The 18,465-nt window shown below is 39.3% G+C and overlaps 1 pseudogene; it reads left to right on the top strand.

Annotated features, from left to right (window-relative positions):
- The first annotated feature begins 667 nt into the window (after positions 1–667).
- On the top strand, positions 668–15,070 carry LOC109703147 (large ribosomal subunit protein uL6 pseudogene; annotated as a pseudogene).
- Positions 15,071–18,465: the final 3,395 nt, after the last annotated feature.

Below are 18,465 nucleotides of genomic sequence, written 5' to 3'. Positions count from 1 at the left end.
ATCCCTTCTGCTCATGCTGGACCTTCAGCTACTGCATTCCTATCACTGCTTCATCTTGAGCTAGACCTGTGTGGCTGCAAGAGACCTGTGCATCTGTTTAAAGTCAAAAGCAAACAGAAGTGCTGTGGTGTCCAAACAGATCAAGGCAGCTAATCCAGACAAGGCAAGATCATGAGTGCTTTCTCCTGAGCAGAAATCCTGAAGGAGGCTCCTGCTACAGAAGCTGCCAGAGAAGACTTTGAAGTAGAAGCACCTACACAGCCACACACCCATTCACCCCTGTCCGTTTATTTTGGATGCACCACAGTAAATCCTCCCTGAGACATGAGCTGCTCATGTTTCATGGTAGAGCAAACACAGCTTCCGTTTGTTTGGTGAGATTCCTGCTGACCACTGACCCCTGGGTTTGTATTGGCCTTCAAAAGGAAGGGACTGTGTGGGGTGTTTGTGTTTACCAGCATGTGGCAAGGCTTGTTTCTGAGTAGAGCCCCACTCTGTTTGGATAACAGGACTGCTGCTGAGTTACTCTGACCTCAGGCCTTGGAGTTACAGGTACACACGTTAGGATCTGAGAAAGGACCACTAGAGAGCCCTCCCAGGTCAGTGGAGGCTACTTCCCAGGCATGGAAATGCCAGGAATGTGAAGAGGAATATCTCTACCGGTAACATGCAGAGTTGGAAAGTAAGAAGTGCCAGGGCAGTGCAGCCTGTCCTCAACCAGTCTCCACTGCAGAGCAATTGCACAATGGTTGCACAGTCTCCAGAAATTCACTGTGATGTCATGATCAGCAATTATTTCTTTAGTAAATACTACCAAGTCTTCAAGTATTTATTTTCTCCAACCACAATTTTGAAACAAAAAGAAGAAAGAATTGGGGGAAGGTAAGGGGGAACAAAACACAGAGCAATTCTCTGTGGTTGGGACAGAATTCCCAGCTTTCCATCCATAATAGTCTTCAGTCCTTGAGTGGCTCAGGTTACTCACTGTCTTCCATGATAAGTCAACCTACCTGCCTGCAAGGAAAGAGCACTTGCTTGCTAGTGTGAGAACCACACATAACATCTCCTGCTCAATACTCTCCCCTTTTGTGCCTTAGATCTCCTTAATTCAAGCCTGGTTAAAAAATAAGAAATCAAGGGAATAGACACCTATAATGATAATGAGGGTCAGTTTAGGAATGGCTTTCCTGTACCTATTGCTTATAGTCTAGAAGGAAGTGGAATGATGACACTAAATCCAACAGGGCAGAGGGAAATCCTGAAAAACCTACTGTTTTGCAATGAATTTTTAGAACTGAGTAATTAATAATATAAATATTGAATAGAATCTAATTCAATTAGATTCTCTTAGGCTGGTATGCAAGAGTCCAAGGTCTGAAAAAGCACACTGGGAATCTACCTTTAAGGTTCTTATTCTGTCCAGGCAAGCCCTTATTATGTGGAAGTATGTTAATACCATACCCACACATCAGGATAAGAAAGCTGAGACAGAGAAGGAAAATAAGCCCATAAGCCACTTCAGTGTGACAGTATGCTAATACTGTACCCTCAAATCGGGTAGAGAAAGCTGAGAGAAAAATAGCCTGAATTAATCAGCATCAGTATGAAAACCCTGTCACTGTTATCTCTGTACTTATGTATTATATGTCTCAAAACACAGCAGGAAATACCATACAGTTTGCATGGTGCTTCAGAGATTGCTATAGCCAAGGCTCTACCTGAAGCTAAATAAGAAAACATTCTAATTTCCTGTTTTTTCAGTTCGACTACAATAGTTATTTCAGAAGGCATTGAGAATGAAGGCAGGTACATTTGCATTATGCCTGTGGATCCATTCCCAAGCACATGATCTTTCTGTTGACATAAGAGCCAGCTTTGTCTGACACCAAAGCCTTCAAAGCCCCTCCTGGAAAAATAGCCCCAAATTTGGAGGAGGTATTTTCTAACTCCCAACCATTTCATTATGGCATTAAGGTGCATTAATTGCTCCCTAGTCATGTGGATATAGGGTTGTATTCATTGACTTAAGTTAACAACTTCCTTTTTGCTAAAGCTAGTTAGGAAAAAGTACTTCAAATGGGTTTCTAATGATCTCATAAACACTGTATTTCTTCTGATTGCTAAGTAGCTTCCTTTCCTTTCTTCTCTTTTTAATTCTCAGCTTCCAGTTCCTCTTCATTATGGTTATGAACAGCTGAACTTCAGCTCTTAAGTGTTATTTTCCCAGTCTTCTCAGAAGCACAATGACTTTCAGTGATTAGAGACAGAAGGATGAACAGCCATAGAAGTAGAAGAGACAGAGATGACTTGGAATCCAACAAAAGGTGAAGCATTTCTTTTTGAACCAATGGTAGGAAACTTTCCTAATAAATACACTCCAAAATAAATGGCGAAATCAAAATAATTTGAAAACTTCAAGTTTTAAATTTAAAGAGTATCTATGGAAGCCAGAAGGAAACTAATCTTGAAAGTAGGCAAGAACTCTGGCATCTCTGAATGACAAATCTTATTGGCTACACTCCGATCTCATCAGTTGGGTAGAAACCTGTAGTTGAAGATCTTTAGCTGATGTGGGGTGGACATGGTACTTAGGCAAAGGTGGCTATGCAACCACACAGCCCCCATGAATCAGCTCAGTGTAAACTACCACCAAAAGTCAGAGAAATAAATGTCACAACCAAGCATGGCAAATGTCCTTACAATTCACTGTTCTGAATCAGTTCAGCCGAGAAGATGTCCTCTGTTAGAGGTCTGCTCTCTATGTTAAGTCAGCAGGACTAGCAGAAGAGTAAGAGTTGAAAACATGGTCAACCACAATAAGACCCTCATTTCTTATTCTTTTCTTCAGATACAACTACAACTGCTGTTAGGGAAAAACTTATGGCATTCATTTTATTGAAAGGTTTTCTCCATGTATCTTTGTAAGAGATTATTTTTCTAAAAATACCCTCCACCAACATTTCATGATATTTATACAGAATTTATTGAGGATTCAATGCTTTTTAAGAACTCAACAGTTCCTGTCAGAGTTTTAGACAATCCCTACAACAGCTGTGAACAGTAACCCAGCTTTTCTTGTCATGAATGACCGCCTATGTTTGGAACCTAAAGAGCAAACAAACATTTACTCCAAGAACCATAGTCCTAGACAGAATATGAACTTTGCTGTGTTTTACTTTCTCAGAAGAATTTACTGGAAATTGATTGGTAGTCACTCAACCACTAGTTATTGAAGAAAATGTAAGTACATTTGTAATATGACAAATACTTCCTAACACTTAACACACATGTACATACAAACACAAGTAAAATACTGTTGGATGGTAATCAAAGTGTGTGGGTTAAGTTTAAAATTAAAAATATGTATTTCATTCCCTCCTCCCCCTATGAATGTTTGTTTTGCCTTTTAGGTCACCAGTTTCCATAAATTCCCTGTGTCTTAGCAGCATAGAGGATATTTTTAAACATAGCTCTTAGGCTGGAGTGTACATTAAATATTTGTTCAGCTGATTAAAACAGTTCTACATTTATTTAATGTTTGAACAGTAAACAGTTTATTGAAAACTGAAATGTCTTTTTATACATACACGTATGCTCACATAGACACACCTCCTAGAAGAGGGGCTTCTAATATGAGGTTTCTCAACTTATCCTGCTGAGTGTCATCAGCCCCAGGACAGACGCCATTTTCAGATGTGGTTATGATCCCGAGAGGGCTGGGCTTTTTGCAGGGGCTGGTCAGGTCTAGGGTGGGTGGCCAGATGGAGTGGGCAGGATTAGTGGACATAGGAGGTGGTAAGTAGCTTAAAACCAGAATCAGAGTTTCATGCTGACAGAAACATTTATCTTATGGGAAAAAAGTACATGGTCTCAGATGTTGAAGACAATGCAAACACAGCCTCAGTAACACAGCCTCAGTAGTAACATTCTCTGACCTTTATCCTGGTTTGTTAAAACAAGGCACTTTGACTACAGATAAATTGGGAAAAGTTGAGATTAGTTTGAAGAAATGACAAACACATGCCAAATAAACTTCACACTGGTACCTCTGCCTTGTCTTCTGTGGAGCCTGAGTGAACAAGAAAGGAAATGGTCATGCTATTTATACTAGCTTCTGCAATCACCCAACACAAGGAAATTGTACAACTGCCCTATTAATTCCCACCATATCTGTGTTCCAAAAGACTTGAATATACATTCAGTACACCCTCTTCTTCAGCATGATGCTGTGGGTGCCCTGTTAAATAAGACTGTCTGCTGTTAACAGATGCAGACTGCCAACTTGAGAGTTCAAATGTAGTGCTTTAAAATTATGTGACATTATAAACTTTATTGAGCATTGTTAAATTGTTTCTGGTTACTTATCAAGTATTTAATGCCATATAATGCTTCAGGTTCTGCATTCTGAATAGTATTTTAACATAGGTTTATAAATTCACAGTTAAATGAAGCTCTCTAAAAAGCGACAAACCTATGCATCAGAATAATCATTGCTTTATTGTGTGATGGCACATTAAAAGCATGTAATTGAGATAAAAATCTATTAATTGAGATGTGGTTAAAGTATGAGGTAAAAATAAATGGGAATATTTTGTAGTGCTAAAAACGAACAAGGTGGTTCAATGTATACTGACATTAAGGCAGGTCTAAGCCATATTTTTAATGAAAAAAAATTGAAAATAATGTTAGTCAGTAAGAACTTGAATTACATATTGAAGTAAGTGCCTCTGTTTATAAACAAGGTAAGTTTCAGAAAGGCCACTTTACATGAGTCCAAAGTGACATCACACAGGTGATCAGTTTGTCCACATAGATGGTCCAGGACCATGGCCTGGGGAAGTCTCAGTATAGATTTTTGTTGCTTTGGAGTTCTCTTTCAATATTTATGCAAAATGTTTACAGCTTGGTGTCCTTTTTTCCTCTATAAATAAACAAAGTAACTTTTTACTAAGCAGTGTCAATTCAATAGAAACAATAACTTGAAAACATTTCATTTTTTTTAAGCATTGCTTACCACACTCTGCCTAGCCAACCCTGAACATTTTTGAAAAATCAGTGATTTTCCAGACCATTTCATTTAAGTTCAGCTTGTAATTCTCTTTTCATATTTCATCCTATTTCCTCCCCTAAGTTTAGTGCTACCTCTATTGTTAAACATACTCTAATTTGAATTTGAACTTTTCCTTTCTTTTTCAAGATACAATTGCCATGTTGATAAAGCATAGGACATAGGAAGGCTACTATATCCATGCACCTTTTGTTCTTTGTCTGTGGATAATTATAGCTTCTCTGGCAACCTGCTTGGCTGCTGAAGCCTTCCATACACAGTCATCTAAATACATGAGTGCTGTGCAAATTTCTGTAGGGCCTTTTGGTCATCCCCAGATCTCTATGACTTTCTCTATCTTCCACCTAACCAACACACTCCTGTTGTTGGTAGTGCACATCGCAGTGGCTTGCTCCTGGCATTGTATTGCCTTTTGGGCAAACTTCTTGCCTATCAAAATGGCCCCAGTCCAGATACCTTCCTCTGTGTCCACTAAGCCCAGAAGAAACCTGGGTCTCCTTGCCAAGTTCAACAATGGGGAGGCAGACTGCTCCTTTATATCCCCTTCTCTTCACCCTCCTATCTCTTAATTAAAGTTTCCCTAGCTCAGTGAAATAAACAGCAGAGCAGCAAGTTTGCTATCTGAGTCATGCCTAAAAGAGAATTATGGGATCTCCATTTGTTGCAAGTGATTCTCTTCATGGGTCTTTCACTTGGCTTTAAGAAAATGAGAAGAAAAAAATTCTTCTTAACACAAAAAACATTGTGTTCACCAGGCTGTTGTCATCATTGATTCTCATAATTTTCTCTCTGCTCCTGCCCCAAACTTCTGCTTCAGTCTGTGGATAGAACACCAGCTGAGGCCAAGGATATGATATTGGCACATCCAGTATTTTTTAACTGACTCTTAGTAAGGCCTTGCAGATGTTTGGCCATGATTGTTGGTGTCTCTCCACTCAAATGTGAAGTTGTTAGCTTTTCTTTGTCCTTAGCTTTTGACTTCCAGGTAGTTGAAAAGTCCGATTCAACATGCTTCTGCATTCATCCACTACAAGACACTTCAGTGTCTAGACAGTGGCCAAGACATAAATATCCAAGCACAAATGGCATTGCCAACTAATGGTGGTAGGAAAAGTTATACTTTTAGTGCATGGCATTTTTCACACACATGGAATTTGCAAATTGAAACATTTGAAAGAGAGTAACTCCTACACCTTCTTATTCGATAGACTATTATCTCTGATGCAAGAGTTGGAGTTGGGAGGGAAAGAATACAGTGAAGACATTTTTCCTTGGGAAGTTTGATAGTGAGTCACCTCTTGTTCACATGCTGTACTATTCTCCAAAGCAAAGTAATAAAAGTTGAGGGAACGCAGAATGAAGGGATGATCTAAATCCATGGTGGCCTTTAACAGAGGAATGAGTTTGGTTAGTATTTGGAATAGTATTTGGACCACTGGTTTCTAAATATGTTTGGTAGAACTTAGACCTTCATATTTGTAAAATGGTGAGGAGGGCAAAGGAGACCTGGGGAGAGTGAGAAGAGACTGTTTAACAAAATAGTACTGCTTTTTACGAGTTTTGCATAATCAGTTTCCACTTATAATTCCACTTTCTGAAAGGATTTGCAGGTTTGAAACTATGAAACTGTTGAATTATGAACTTGATGGGCACTACATGCTGGACAAAGGACACATGTCCACAGCAGATGGATAATTGTATGGTAAGCAGAACTACCATGTTCAGGAGTAAGAAGACAGGGTAGGGTGGGAGTAAGTTGAAAAAAACAAAAACTTGAATGATTGACTTGAAGCGTTTTGATTTGAAAACTTACACCCCTGACAGGTTTTGTACAAAGGATGAGAAAGGTAATATTGAAGAAAGTTATGCTAGTTATGCATGACATGTGTGCCTGGATATATGTGTGTGAGGGTGCCATCATGAGTCCAGGTGGTGACTCAGTCTGTAATCTTCCCATTATGGCAGATGTTGACAGTAAAAATCAGGAAACTAAACCAGTAGTTCTAACTTCTGCTCTGCTCCCTTTTCTCTTATCAAGGTGAATCTGTGAAGCTGCTTTACCCTATGTATTGTCTTTTAGAACAGTGGTCTTACCTCCCAGAACTCCTCAAGTATGTCTGAGATAAGGGTTCATTTTTTCATTTGGAGTGGCAGAACCCGCCCTCACTCTCACTCTGCCTGCCCCTTAGAAAGGGGCTACATCATAAAAATAAGAACTCTTTTCAGGTTATAACCAAAATGAGCTGCTTAAAGTAATCTCCATGCTGCCAAATGTTCAGCAAAGACTTGACAGTGTTTAGGAGAAACCTTGTCCTCAAGTAATGATGTTGAAAACCACGGGATCCTGCAAGCTTTGCCACAGGGAGCCTTCTGACACTTTTTAACAGATGGCAATGTATACACTTCTTTTATGTATAGTACTTCTCTAAATTAAGGATGATTTTTTTCAAAAACAATTCTCTTACAGTGAGAGAGTAAGGGAGAAAAAAGAAAAAAAAAAAACCTAACACATACCCAGCAGTAGACAGCCTCATATTTACATAAGCCCTGAGGAAATTAAAAGTCATAGTATTATGGTATATTTTTATAAGCCCTGTGAATGTTAAATACTGAAAAAAAATTAAGTTTTTACATTCCACAGAGCTGAGAATTCTCTGAGGCCTGGAGAACTACTAAGGTAGAGTTTCAACTCCATCTTACATCATTGAATGATGAAATGACCATCACCTAATTTAATCTGTTAATAAAATATTTCAAGTCTATACTTACTATTTTTATTAAGTTACATGCACTTTTTGTTCATGCTTGAAATTGGAAATAATGAGAAGTCTTTGCCATGAGCTTAGTTAGCTTCAACATTTAATCCCAAACTCAAAATAGAGACTAGTGTCTGGGTACCCCAGAGCTGACTGACAACTAGTTCTTACAATGGCTAATTCCATCAACCACCAGATGTTTATACAAAGTGTGTTGGCATTTTAAAAATTCATTGTTCCACTGAGTCAACCACAGTGACTGCATTTGGTTTTCACAGACTCAGTACAGTTGCTTCTATTCAGGTTCTGTTCTGTTTTTCTTTTCTTTTTTTTTTTGAGAACACAGAGATTAAAAAAGACATACAGGTTATTGTTCTCTGGAATGTTCTCAGTCCCAGCACTTAACCATTGTGGTTCTTGGGTCTCCTCATCTGCATTTTGAAACATGAAACCTACTTCCTATGGCCTCAGCAGGGTAACCAGAAGAGAGCATACATTTTAAAAACATGAACTATTAGCTCAATAGCTCCATCATCCACTTATTTGGCAAATGCATTTAGATGAACTGTCTGAGGCTTAATTCCCAGTCTAGATGAATTTAGAGTCTAGTGAAAGGGGTGGGGTATGTGAGGGAAAGACAGGTAGATATAGAGCTAGGTATAGAATTTAGGAAGGAGAAAGGCCAACATAGGAAAGGCTGACTTTTGCTGGCACGTGGTCTAGAACACTCTACCATCAACTGCATCAGCCACAAGTCCATCATTTCCCAGGAAATGAATTTAGGCCCACTGAAGGAAGAAGTGAAATGGAAAACCCAATCAACAAGTTTGAACATTAGCTTCCCTTTGGAATCACACACATCAAGTGTATGCTTTACTTTTCTCTACCGTAATATAATTACATTACATATATGGATCAGTACCTTGTTTTCCTTGGCAAAACTTGTCATTAAAATTAGGGCATGTTATTTCATGCCAGAATATGAATATAAAAATATTATGTTCCTATGCATAAGTGGCTAAGAGGACAGACAATTAGCAGCCCTTCCATCCAGTGTATCTTCAAACTGCCGAGTCAACTAGCTTTGACAAAAAGAAAAAGAAAAAATCCAGTTAGACTTTAAAGGAGAGATCACTAGCTTTTTACTTCAAACCTTCTTGCTTTTCCTTACCTCATATAACTTTAGAATTTTCTCCATTTGCCACACAGATTAGAATCAAGATTGCATGATTCTGTTCCCCTAAAAGGTAAAATGCCAAGAGATGAGAACAAAACAGACCTAAAGAACATGGTCTTCTACCCTGAGAATACTTCAGTGAATACATAAACTCTACCAGGAAATACAATTTTAAAATGGATTTAGAATCTTTTAAAAGTAAACAGTCAGGGTTCCCTTAGTGTAGTCTTAGTGTGAAAGCCACTACAGCCAGCACCTCTTGAGAAACTGAGTTTGAGATTTTTCTCTCAGTGCTCAAGTATTCCACAAACATGGCTGCTCTCTGCTTTTTATTCTTGGCATATGCAATGAGATATCATTCTGAACCTGAGATTTGCACTGTTTAATTTAACCTAACTGGTAGAAAAGTTATTTTCCCTCTTATATTAAAAAAAAGAAGGGAAAACAAAAGTTGAGCTTAGAGCAGAGTGCATAGATAGCACCTTCCATTGTCCTCATAGGCAAGGTGACACCACTGTGAATGCTGGGAAGATCTCTCCACTAAAGGTGACACTGAAACTGCACCTCATTCTGAAAGTTCAAAAGCTGCAATGTGCCCTGGGCTGGGCCTTTAGGATACTCTGAAGTAACTGGAATTGGTTATTCTATTATCAAAACAAAAATGAATCAATTGGCTAGATTCACCAGTGTCTTCTTGTTGATGAACCCTAAGTGGAATAATTTTCAGTGTCTTGAGGCATGTTCGGAGAGGTCAGTGGAAGCCCAGAGCATGGAAGGATGCTAATGAATGACATGGATAAGACCTTGCTTCTTCATCCAGCACAACTCAACCCCTCACATTACATGAAGAGAACCTTCCGAAGTCATAGGATAATTGTTTTTCTCATTCCTTCTCAATAATTTTTTTAACACAGAGAATAGATTATAAGAATGAAAGATAGCTTGTATGTGAGATTTTTATGAGAAGGCAAATAGGCAGAGAGTTAAATTAGGAGAGAATTAGAAGGAGGAAGATGAGCCTGAGAGTGACCTGCTACATATCCCTAAAAGTTCAAGACTTTTGTAGTTGACTGAAAAGGGTTGGAAAACACCATCAAGCATCCCACAGGTTCTGCCACAGCTGAGTAATGGCAGTGAAAAGCTGGATCTGAACTCTGTGTCTGCTGGTGAGAACAATTTGCAATGACACAAACCTTACTGTGAAGACATTTCCTTGGGGGAAGTTGCTTTCTGGAAGCTAAAGAAGTCTTCTATTGCAGACAATGTCTGAGAGTCTCTGGGTGAGACTTCTTTGCAAAGAAAGGGGGAAAGAGAAGCTATCCCTTATGTTCAAAGGAAAGAAATGGGAATGGGAACTCCTACTAGCAAGGAAGCCATTACAAGTCTTCATGAAGGCAATGCAGGAATAGAGAGCCACAGCGTCTTGTAGCTTCCAAAAGCTTGAACAAGCAATAGGTTTGTTTTTGTTTCTCTGGTTGTCCTTCCTTCCCAAACTTAATCCTGAACTGTAAGGTTTTTACACTTTTCATGACACATGTCATGGAATTTAAGGGATTGTGATGGATTATTTTCAGACCCTATGCATTTCTATCAGAAATAGGTAAATTTCCCACAAAAATACAGAATGCTTTATATGTTACAAATTCTACTGGCTCATTTGTGGTTCACAGGAGAAACTTTAAAAAATATATTGTATTTAAGTATTCTTTTTAGTTCTTAAATGTTGTTCAGGGTTTGAACGGACTAAAGTAAAGTGTACTCACAGTGGAGATACATTGGGAAACTCTTTTGAACATTGACTTAGAAATTAATAATGAAAGACAGGATTGTAAAATAGGTGCAGTGGGGAGGGGTATGGTGAGTGAAAGATATTAAGGTGAGGGAATATGGTTGATGGATTTCATATACATATACAAAATAGAACAATGAAACCTCATGCAAATGCTTTAAGTGGGGCAGGGAGGGGGTCAAAGGAGAGTGGTGGTGGGGGTGGTCTAGCCAACAAATACCCTCTGTACAGCAAATACATCCTAATAAAAATTTTTTTAATGTTTTTTGTTTTTATTAGCATGTATTAATTGTACAAAATAGTGGTTTCATTATGACATTTTCATATATTCATGCAATGTACTTTGATCATATTCACCTCCACTGCCCTCTCTTGTCCTGCTTCCCCTTTCCTGCTGATCTCCTTCCTCTCCCCAATAGTCCCCGCAAATGCTTGATTTTTAGTATGCACAAAAGGAAAAGTCTAAGGCTGGACTGATTTCAGCAAAGTTTGAGAGCTCTGAAATTTCATAGTTCCCTATGTAGTTTGAATCTCCGAAAATAGGCACTTATAATGAAAACATACACAGTCTTAACTGTAACACTGCTAGCAGGCATTGCTATGATAGCAAGACAATTTAGTGATAATGGGTGAGTAGGAAGAAAATTAAGTAGTAGTTTGCTGAGATACAGGAAAAAAAAGACTAATCCAGAACATATTTGGCCTCATGTTCAATTTCAAATGCACAGTCAGTTCATTAGTGTAATTTTACCTTTTCATAAACCTTCCAATGATAAATTCTATCAACATATTGGAAATGCCAGCTGTTAAGAATAGCCTATGACTATGAGAAAATTACTAAAAAAGTAGGGTCGGCCTATGCTGCATCCCCTCCTGCCTCCTCCAGCTTGGTAAAAATGAGTGGATGACAGATTTTTACCTTTCATGTCTACAGTCAGTGTCCTCATTCTACTCCATTCAGCTTGAGCCTTAGGGCAAGCCAGGGTTTGCAGCCATTACTACAATAATAGCAAGATAATTTAGCAGTAATGGATAAGTAGGGAGCAAATTAAGCCATTTGCTGTGATACAGAAATGAAGCCAGAAAATATTTGGCCTCATGTTAGGCTTCAAATTCATAGTCAATTCATTAGTGTAATTTAGTCCTTGCATAAGCTTGTGAGTGATAAATTCTACTAATACATTTGAAATGCCAGCTGTAAGAATAACTCATTGAATGTTGAGTAAAATTAAAAGATGGGCAAGAGTAAATCCTTCATTTTCATCTCATATGGGAAGATTTATGAAGGCCTTTGAGAAGAAGCATCTGTCTGCTAGTTGTAAATTGAGAGTATTAAGGGAAAACATTGGAATAGTTTGGTTACATTAGCAAAAGGAATGTATTAACTCAAATGCTTTTGAGGTCTTTTCTTTTGTGGTTGAAGATTTTTCTTGATGAAGAACATGTGAACTTTTAGAATGCATATCTTTCTTGGGAAAAAAGGCCATGGTACAAATAATATTAAATGGTTGGTTGTTTGCGGGAGTGGTTTATAAGAAACACGATCATGTGTGGGATGTTAGTGACTTTTTCCCATATGGATATTGTTTTCCCTTCATTCATGAGAATTCTCTTTCAAGCCCAGAGAGAAAGCAAAAATTTAGAACAGGGTTGGGGAATATAACCTGCCAATATTTGGCTTCCCTAGAAAACCCACATTCATCCCATTCCTCCACCTGTTTTCTTCTCTTGTTAGTGTCTTGGATACACTCATAGTAAAATTAATTGCTCATTCAAAACAAAAAAAAAGGGAAAGAAGTACATTTGATTAAGCACCTACTACATCCTTGGTGCTTTATATAAATTAGCTCAATTTCTGTAAAAACTTGGGATGCATGTTGTATCCCCAAGTTATAAGAGAAGAAATTACAGTTTCAAAGGAGTAAAGTAAACTTTCAAAGACAGCTAGTTAATAGAAAAACTAGAATGGAAAACTGGGTGTGCCTGAGTCCACGGAGTAAGGGGTCAGTAGGGATGTGTTGGCAAGGCTGACCCTGACAGCAAAAAATGATTCACTGCAACAGGCTCTGGCTACATGACATGCTGTGCCTTCAGTGACCAGGGGCTCAGGCCCCTTTCTCCTTGTCAGGGTGTTTTTGGGCCTCAGGCCTCTTCCTGATCTGAATTGTTATCTCTGTCTAAAGACCCTGGGACTGACCTTGTCTATCCTTAGCTTTGTTTTAGGTTTTCAGAAAATTTGAAAATAGGCTGCCCAGTCCAACCATAGTGCCAGACAACTGGGCCACTACTTGGAGGTTCCAGTATAATTCTGGCTCACCTCTAACCTTGCTCTTGCCCACTGGGATTGCCAGATTCAGTGAATAAAAATATAAGATATCTAATTAAGTTCTAACTTCAGATAAATAACAAACATATTTTAGTATAAGTGTATTTTGTGTACTGTTTGAGACATACTTATACTAAAATTCAGATTAAGAGTTTGCCTTGTATCTTTTCTGGTAACTGACCTCCATCAGCCAGGAGTACAAGGCTATGTAAAAAGAATTAATCTTCCCCAAAGGTAAAGCTTGACCTTTAGCCTGGTCCTTGAAAAATTGATCTCCAGGAAATATTTTGTTTGGTTAACCTGGACTCTTGGGCCACACCAGAGAGTCTAAAAATGTGATTTGGAAGAGGGCTTTGGGACACCTCCTAAATTCTCTTCTAAAACTAAAGATATCGGCTTGGTCTCTGGAGGAATTCAAGACTATGGTTCAAGCTTGTGGGCAGTCAACTATGGATGTGACCAAGCCCCAATGAAATGCTGGACACCAAGACCTGGTGAAGCTGTCCTATACAATACTCTGTATAGATTGTAAAACATCCTTGCCAAATGGTATTAATGCTGCCCATGACTCCATAAGGTGAAGACAACCAGAAGCTCTACATTTGGAACACTCCTGGACCCTGCCTCATGTGTCTACTCCCCTGGCTACTTTAAATCTATTTCTATGTAATTCCTGTAATAAACCACAACCATGAGTATAACAGCTTGCAGGAAATTCCATAAGTCCTCCCAGTGATCACTTCTGAAGGGTGTCTTAGGAACCCCTGAAAAGGCAGTATTCTGTCTTTCTCAAGCTTTTCAGGGTCAGGGGACCCTTTTCCTGAGTAGAAACTAGATCATACTCCAAATACTGGGAATCTAGAATTTCTTGCCCAAGCAGCACTGACATGCTGCTTGTGTGAGTCTCTTCCCCACATCTATTCAGAGGCAAACTATGCCAAATCTAGGCTGCTATATGGTTGGTAAATGCTGAGGGTCAGTGGATGTAGGTTTTATTTGCAAGCCTGTGTGTCCACAGGCAGGCATGTGAAGTCCCTTTTATTATAGGACTAAACTGCATGAAAAGAGAAAGAGGAGTACCATGGGAGGGTCCATTTGTATTTTCTTCCCTAGACCTAATAAAAGTTGGAGGGTAATGTTGGTTTCTTCCTGCCTTTCCTTATCATCTGATACAATATAGGTTTGGCTTACACTTTCTACTTTTCTTTTCTGGGTTCGCATGGCAGTCGCCAGAGACTTTCACCCACTACACAGCTCAGATACAGCCATTTATCTCAGAATATAATTATTCCCATAGGGAAATAATGTTTATCAACTTTATTTTTCATATGCACAGTTAAAACTGGACAGTCACATCTTTTTGTCACAGTTACTGTGAGAATGAAACCATTCTCACGAATCAAACTGTGGATGTTCCAGAAAACAGTGACACTACTCTGAAGTGATGCACAGATATGGCAAAGGGCCTCAGAGGAACTCTGCAGAAGGACTTTAATCACATTGATGTGGAACTCAGACTCCTTCAAAAGAAAAAGAAGATTCAGGTTGACAAATGGTGGGAAAAGAGAAAAGAATAGGCTGCTTTTTGCACTATCAGTAATCACCTACATGATCAAGATGCTCACAGGAATTCCATTAAAATGTCATTATTTAGGAGAATGGGTTCCTCCTTGAAATCTGAAATTTCTTGGGCAAAAAAATACATCTCATATGAATATAAGAATAAAGAAAAAAAAAACACACCTCCAGGGTTCAGATGGGGACAGGTGGTGTTTGTTCAGTATCTCAAACCCAGAAAGATGAATTAATCCTTGAAGAAAAATGATATTGAATTTGTTTCAAATACAACTGCTTTAATTCAGGAAGCCACAGCAGTTAAAAACAATGATATCAGAAAAATTTGGAAGGTATCTATGCTTCTGAAAAAGGAACAGTTCAGCAGACTGATGGATAAAATTAAGAGTTGTCCTGCTACTGACACAAGTTCCCACATTATAAGACCAATCTGTGACATTTTAATGATGTCAGGACCTCTACTGAAAACACAACATGGTATCTGACACCTTCCATTTCTCTGCACCAATTCTGGATTTACTTAGAACAAAACTCACATTTTCTTTCATATGCTAGATAGTGTTTATTCTAGTATACATAGCCAAGGAAATGCCTAAATGCAATGCCAAACATTTCATAAGATCAAGCATTTCCAGAAACTAAGCCACTGGATGTATACAACCTTAATCTCATTTCTAACTCCTGACTTGGTGATGTCAAATTAACCTATATAGAATGTTCTGGATGCTAAGAAGTCATGTGTCATAAAATCCACCTCTGAATTAGCAGCACTTTTGGGGTGGGTAAAAGAGAGATTTATTATGAAGTTAATGAATTCACAAATTGCAAGATGCATTTTGGTTTCAAAAACTTTACAATACGAAAAACATTTTAAGGTTGAAGAAATATGGTAGATGTAATATTATTATTCCTCTATGTCACTTTAGAGTTTAAAAATCTCTCTACTCCTTTGATTTCCTTTGCTCCTTGTGATGACTCTTATAGAGGGTGGGAGGTTGGAGCACCATAGCACACCCAGTTCCTACCACCCTGGTGGACAAGGGATCTCCATCTTCTTTCTCTTTCTCCTACACCCCAATTGCTGACCTGTCTGTGGTATGGGACCCCAACAACCATCAAGGCCTGGACTTTCACTTCTCCCCTTCTGGAGCCTCTGATTGGCAGGGAGAAAGGCCACTGGCAGAGCTTACCATATGACTAGAATGGGGCTGGATTGGTGGCAGGGAAAAAAGGAAGCTTTGACTACTACATAGGAAAGAGTTGTAATACCTTCTTTCAGATTACTTCTTGAGAGTAGAACAGTAAGCTTGAAAGGGAAAGCTAAGGGTCTATACCACACTTTAAGGGATGATGGGTCCTGGATTATGAATGAATAAGTCACTTTACTCTGAGCTTTAGTTTTCTCCTGTGCAGAGGGGAACTAACATTTCCTACATCACAGGGCTGCTGGAGCATTAAATTAGGATCTATCTATCTATCTGTCTATCTATCTATCTATCTAACCTGGTGCTGGAGTTCATTGATTTTACCTGTTATATTAAGATTGAGCCTAGTCTAGTTCCTAGCAGAGAAGTCACTCAATCAATGGCAGTTATAATTATGCTTAAATGACTTTTGCCAACTCTTCCTTGGAGGTAGCTCTGAAACAGAGTCCTCAGTGTCACTTAGCAGACAGAGAAAATGCAAAGAGAAGTGAGTCCGAGGTAGTGCAGATACAGAGCACCTCAGCATAAATGGAGCCAAGGGTTCTTTCCAGGGAAACAATAGAAAGCCCTGGACTTTTCTGGCAGTGTCAAGCACCGATAGAGCTGATGCTTAGAAAATGCACAAGGTCACATGTAAGCCCACAGTTAGAAAAGTGTCTTCTTGCCCTTCTGTTCTACCTCCTCCTGCCTTCTCTTGGGGCAGTAATAGAGGTGCTTAGAAAACAAAAGAAGGGCTATGTATCATCTTCAGAGGCATAGGAGAAGCAGATGCAGGCCCTGTCTGTGGCTGAGAAGGTAACATGAAACCAGGAATACCTGGGGTGAAAGGGAAGCAGGTAGCACCATTTCCTGGAAGCAAGTGAAAAAGGAAAAGGGCAGCTGGAAAACCCATGAACATGAAGAGAGACTCATGAGATTGACCTGGGCCAGAGGTTCCTTTGATTCTCAGTGGTGTCATTAAAGAGAGAGAACCAGAGCAAAGTTGATGGAGAGAGGACAGAATGATTAGGGGAAATCTGGAGGCTTCTAGGGCTATTGTCACTCCTCTGGAAGAGGAACGACATGACCATTCAACAGAAAATGTGCTAATTATTTTCCTGCAACTCACCAGTGATAAGCTCTCCTAGCTGGATTCTGTAACATTCCATGAAGGAATCCTGGGAATTTGACCACAATTCCTAATTCCTTTTCTGTGGGGAAAATGTTTTCTGACTCCTGCATTTTCTCATTTCCTCTCTGCTAAAGAAATGAATTTCTAGAATAAAAACCATGCCCAGAAAGGTGATGGTTAATCTGCCCCAGAGAGATGACTGGTATCTGCTTTGTTTTGTTTCAGGCCCAGAACCAATTGAGGCTTTGGAAGCAGATCAAAGAGGGCTCCACGTGAATGCTGAGCAGAGGAGGTGGTTGACCCTGGAGCACACAGTGTCCCTGGGCACATTCCCACATTAAGCTGGACAGACCTTGAAGCACATATCCTCCAACATTCTCAACTTAGGGGATCCCCTATTCATTCCCTCCCCCCACTTTTGTTATATAAGCCCCATTCTTTTCTGCGCCCACTCATCTCTTTCCCCTGAGTAACCATTCCTGCTTCCAGGGTGTGTGTGGGGGTGGGTGGAGAGGGAGTCCACCTCTGCAATAAATCCAGATGGACTTTTCTCAACTCTGAACCCTTAATAGCAAATTGGAGTCCATACTGTAGGGCTTAACTTTTAAAGTTATCTATCTATCTATCTATCTCCTAAATTCACATTTATTTTTGAATGACATTGCCCGGTTTTTAAGGGTAAAGTCTATCTTATGCAGATCATTCTCTCCAATACAAGAATGTTCTTGGGGATGTACAGTTTGCTCACATGTTTACAGACAGCAGTGAATGACACCTGGTTAATCTTTAACCACCATCATCACCACAAAAACCTGCTGTCACTACCCAGACTCATAACTGCCATAGAAATTTTGTACAGCAGTTTAGAGTTTGCTAAGTGTTTTCACATGCAGCACTTTATTTTAATGCACAGTCACATTATTAGGGACATATTATTTACTATCCCATTTTACAAGTGACACAGCAGATGATGAAGTAGACCAGATGACTCTCCTATGTGGCAGAGTTGCTGCAAGTCAAAATTGTTTTAGATGCTCCCTGAATTCACATCTCTGTATTTGAGAGCATGAAATAATGACACTGCTTTCAAACTCTTAAAGGTATTGTTCTGACTGTGTAACAAACCTCCTAAAATTTTAGTGGTATAAAAATCATTTTCTTATGACCCCGGTTCTGTTGGTCAGGATTTTAGGCAAGGGACATGGAGTTGACTTGTCCTTGTGCCATGATGCCTGGGTCTCCCCTGGGAGGATCATATTCCTGCAGCCATATGGCTGGGGCCTTCATCCTTTTCCACATGGCATTGCTGGGACGCCAGTATCTAGGATTGTTCTTTCTGTGGCATGTGCCTAGTGTGTAGACATACATACTCAAATAGCCAGAGTGATTACCACCACTCTTTTCCTTTGTGGCCATCTTAGCTCTCTCAGAGCACAGAGCTTTTAGAGTAGTCAGATG

Source organism: Castor canadensis, chromosome 13 (assembly GCF_047511655.1).
Source record: "Castor canadensis chromosome 13, mCasCan1.hap1v2, whole genome shotgun sequence".
NCBI lineage: Eukaryota > Metazoa > Chordata > Mammalia > Rodentia > Castoridae > Castor > Castor canadensis.
This window is presented reverse-complemented; position numbering and strand designations above follow the sequence as displayed.